Consider the following 5,397-nt stretch of genomic DNA (forward strand, 5'->3'; position numbering starts at 1 on the left):
AGTAGGGGAAGGAAACAAACAGACAAAGGTACCCAGTGTTCTTTTTTACTTCAATTGCTCTTTTTCACTCTAATTATTATTCTTGTTATTTTTGTGTGTGTGCTAATGAAGGTGTCAGGGATTGATTTAGGTGATGAATGTACAACTATGTAATGGTACTGTAAACAATCAAAAGTACAATTTGTTTTGTATGACTGCGTGGTATGTGAATATATCTCAATAAAATGATGATTAAAAAAAAAAAAAAAGAGCAATAATTTTTTTTAATGCTAGACAATTTAATAAACACAAAATGTTTAAACATTGCACAGTGCAGAGTAAGCCTTCAAAAAATGTTAACTATTTTTTATTGATTTATTATCCTGTTAAATAAATTTTAAGCACTTTAAGAATAGGCACTGTATTATATTTATTTCTATATTGTGTCCAAAAAGCCTAGCACAGTTCTTAATAAAATATTTAGCAATGTGAAATGGGGAACAACTGGGATCCACCAGCACCATAGAAGTACAGAGATATAGGCTGATAAGAAATAACCATTATTTGGAGATACACCACACATTAGTCATTACTTAAATTTTTAGGAAATCATCTTCCGGACTATTGAATAATGTAGTGCTTTTAGAGAATATAAGATATTAATAAATGTTAAGGAGACTTATGACTTCAACAAAGGGAAGATCCCTTATTAGGAAAAAAAATGAAAATTGAACTGTTGTTTTTCTTGTATTGCCTTAATTAATCCAAAAAAAAAAAAAAAAAAAAAAAAAAAGATCATGTAAACAAATTATTTAATGAAATCATCCTTTGATCAAAGTATGTCTGTGCTTGTGGGAACAAACAAAAATTAAAACAAAATAAATTGGCTGAGCTCTACTAGAGATTCTAAGTCAAGACACTCAGATTGAGCCAAATTCTAAACCATATCTTCCTTCTAAAACACCCCATTCTCGAAAATGCTCTAGAAAATATGCCAAATAAAAGCTGGTCTGTGCTCCCTAATGAAATAATCTCCACTCTTCCTCTCTTTATTTTATAAAATAAAAAATAAAGAAAAATTAAAAAAATAAAAAAATAATTTATAAATGTTATGTTAAATTATTTTCTTAACACTGAATTTGTATTTCATTGCTATCTTTAGAGAACATTATACATATAAATGTATACAAGTATTCATTTATAAATATATGACTATATATATGTATGAATATATATAATTTATAAGTACACACTTTATGTATAATATCATTGCATATGTATATTACCTTTGCAGAAACATCAACCTTTTTAATGGTATCATGTTTCTAGTCTGAAAATTATTCTAGTTATACAATCATTTACAAACAAATAAATCAGAAATAAACCATAAAACCTGAACTCTTTTTTTTTTTTTACATCTTTGCTTGAAAGCCCTCCTGGTAAAAACAATATTTTTTGTTTCATTATGCCCAATGGATTTGGAATACTTTGCTTCAATATATAAGTGAAAACAAGGAATTTACAGTTTCAAGGAAAAATGAAAGTGGGAAGAAGGCATTATACATAAGTGCATTGTTTAAAATACTTAATCTTTGAACATTGACTTGAAACAGATATGTCAGAAAATAATCATTAGAAAGTAATTCAACATATAATTTGATTTGAAAAATCACAAATACTCCCATAGATATCACATATTATCTGTTTATTTACAATCAAGCAAGTTGTATTTTTTGGAAGGACAAAGAAGACACACAAATGAGCAATAGTTTCATGGAAAACATCTTAACATCATTTGCCATCTTGGAAATGCAAATGAAAACCATGAGATATTATTGCTAACTTGAACAAGGTTGACAATACCCAGCATTGTTGCCAATGTGCCACAACTGGAACTTGCATACATTGTTGGAAGGTGTAAGAGAAGTAAGAACATATGATCACAAAAAGGAGGTTAATAACAGGCTTAGTCATAACTGCTCCAAATTGCAAATAGTTCAGATGCCCATCCACAAATGATGGATATATTCTTACAACTTAATAGTACTTAGCAATAAAAGGACAAATGACTGATAAATACAAAAATGAAGGAATTTTCTTAAACTTGTGTTAAGTTTAAGTTTATATTGATTTTAAGTTTATGTTAAGTTTAAGTTTATATTAAACAAAGTGAAGGAAGCCAGACACATAAATTACCTAGTAGAGTTTTTCATTTATCTGAAATTCTAAAATAGACCAAATAAAAGATGATGGCAAAAATCAGATGAGTGGTTGTATCTGGAGTGAGATATTTCACTGGTAAAAGCCATGAGTGCCCTTTCTGGGGTGCCAAAGTTGTGTCTCTTGATAGTAAGTGTAAGTTATATGAGCCTATATATTTGTCAAAACTGGTTGAAAAGCATGTTTCAGAACTGTGCAATTTATGGAATTTTAATAACACCTTAATCTAACACACATTTGAACATTTTATCCTCAAAATTGTTTGATTTCTTAGTTGATTCTTTTAACAAACATTTATTAAAGGATATTGTGTAGAAACATTTTACTAAATATTTGTTATGCAATCAAATTGTAAGTTTTAAGAATCCACAATTTTATTTGGTGATGACAATAGAGCAAACACTGAGTATAAGGATTAGGTCACCAAAATAATATAGAAAAAATACATACATGTAGATATAAACATATATATAGTTGAATTTCAACTGAGAATATTATACACAATCATTTTGGAGCAAATCCATGTACTCTTCTTCATGATAAAAGGGAATACACTGACACATACAACTTCCATAAGGCTTCTTTGACCTCACTGTTCCTTCAGACTGTAGAAGAGGGGGTTCAGAACTGGGGTGAAGATAGTATAATAAACTGACACAATCTTATCATAGTTAGCTGACCTGTAGGATTTGGGTCTTATGTATATAAAAATGGCAGCCCCATGTAATAATACCACCAGAGCCAAATGTGATGAGCAGGTGGCAAAGACCTTCTTGAGGGCCTCTGTGGATCACATGTGGAGAACAGCAGCTGGGATGAGACCGTAGGAAGTCAGGATGAGAGAGAAGAGGACCAGGATCATTAACACACTGCAGATGTACATGGCATACTCAAAGACAGATGTGTCAGCACAAGTCAAGCACACCAGCATGGGGGCCTCACAGAAGAAATGATCAATCTCATGTGATTTGCAAATGGGAAGCTCAGGGTAGCAGCAGCCTGCATGAGCCCATCAGCTGCTCCCAGAAACCAAGACCCCAAAATCATTCTCAGGCATAATTGCTAGCTCATGAGGATGGGATATTGCAGAGGGTGACATACAGCTACATAGCAGTCATAGGACATGGCTGCCAGGAGGAAAGACTCTCCACCATCCAAAGTGAGGAAGAGAATGATCTGTAACCCACAGCCAGCAGGGGAGGTGAACTTATTTCCAGTCAAGTAGTCAGCAGCCATTTTGGACACAATGGTGGAAACCAGCATCATGTCCATGAGGGAGAGTTGGCTCAGTAGAAAGTACATGGGTGTGTGAAGGCGGTGGTCCCAGTGAATCAGGAAGATCATGAGGGCACTGACCAACAGGGAAATGAAGACCACTGTCAGCATCAACCCAAAGAGGAAGATGTGGGCTCCTGAGTTGTTGAAGAGTCCTAGAAGAATGAAATCTGAGGTATAGTTTCTGTTTTCCATGATTTCTAACAGGAGTGGCACTGCCAATGAAAAAATGGAGAGTTTTTGCCATTTAAAAATGTTCCACTTGAATGTCATGCTTCTTCAAAAGGAAAGAGGTGAAAAAAGAAGATAAAACTTCTTTCAAATGATTCATCTGTCATTTTGTAAATGTTTTAAATTGGGAGTAAAACCAACTAAAAGTTTTCCAAGTTTTCCTTATGAGAAATTTGCAGGTTTATAACTGAGTAACTGATATAATGTATCAAAATGCACAGTAAACTTCAAGTACTATGTAATTTTGATTTTCTTGTGTCAGATACCAAAATAAATTGAAAGAATTGAATCACAGAATTTGCAATTTATGTATATGCTTACCATATGCCTTTCATAGTCAATAATCTTAGAAACTAAATTAATCCAATGTTCTTAATTACATAAATGCTAGGTACTCGATAATGAGTGTTACACATAGATAACATGTTAAAATTCACTGTAACTTACTACAGTCAGATGGTTTTTCCTGACAGGTATTAATCTGGGAATGCATTTTTTTTTTTCTTTTCAAACAAGAGGGCTTATTTTCTAAAGTTTAAGGACTGGAGCAACTGAGCTTGTACATGGAAACATAACTTTCTTTGGAAAGATTTGTAGCACAGTTTCTTTCACAGTTACATGCAGAAAACAAAAGTAATTTTCTTGGAATCCTTTCCCACAATGAAAGACTATAATATTAAATGCACACTTCACTTATCTGTAAAATGGTACTTTGCTGTAATGAGAACTGTTTGCACTACAGGCACACAAACACATCCTTCAGTGAGTACAGTTGAAATGAAACACAACAAAACAAAACAAAAATAACACCATTACTTCTTCACCTTACCATAGTGTAAATTAGTTTCTTCTTCAGTCCTGATAGAGTCTAGATCTTAAAAACATACAGCCTTTAAATGAATATGTCCAAAGTTAAAGAGAACATGAGGCTAATTCAATCTCATGAACATGGCCTTGTAAATTCTCTCATTCAATGTATTTACATGGGCAAAGGAGTCCATCTCATTCATGAGCACTCACTTTGTATCCACTTACACAGCCATCTTACACTTGAATGTCAATCCTTACTGGGGAGACAGTGCAAAGACCCTTTAATCCCAAACAACTTTACTTGAGCACCATCATTGTACTGGAAAAAATCTGAATGAGGGCTTTAGTGGGTTGTTTCAAATTAGATATCATGAAATACACTTTCACCTTGCTAACATATTCACATATTTACCCTGTATTTGGGATATGCACATCCTCTATTCTAGATTTAATAGAGTGTAAGTTTTCTGAAGGACTAATTTTTCGGAAGACCTTTCTTGAAAGTTCTTTCTTGAAAGGTAATTGAACTTGCAATATTTTTAAAATTCAATCTGTAATTTAGTAGTTGTTGGGCAAGTGTCTTACATTAGTTTTTGTTTATTTACTTATAACATTGGATGTAATAAAACCTTTCCAAAAGTTGCTTTAAAATTTAGAATATATGAAGGTGAAAAAGTATTTTGTAATACGCTTCACATCCAATTATATTATTCAGACATAGCTTTACTTTAAGTGTACCTAAAGTCTCAATTCCATGGGGAGTTTTACAACAGATGTTAGAGTTTGCATATTCTGAGAAGGCAAGCTGACATATTATTAATTTATACAGCAATTTGAGCTAATCTTTTGTTTCAATCATGCAAGAGTAATTTATGTGTTTTT

General features: G+C 32.5%; 1 pseudogene; it reads right to left on the bottom strand.

Moving 5' to 3' along the window:
- Positions 1-2,788: 2,788 nt before the first annotated feature.
- LOC119524638 lies at positions 2,789-3,669 on the bottom strand (annotated as a pseudogene).
- Positions 3,670-5,397: the final 1,728 nt, after the last annotated feature.

The sequence above is a fragment of the Choloepus didactylus genome (assembly GCF_015220235.1).
Source record: "Choloepus didactylus isolate mChoDid1 chromosome 11 unlocalized genomic scaffold, mChoDid1.pri SUPER_11_unloc3, whole genome shotgun sequence".
Taxonomy (NCBI): domain Eukaryota; kingdom Metazoa; phylum Chordata; class Mammalia; order Pilosa; family Megalonychidae; genus Choloepus; species Choloepus didactylus.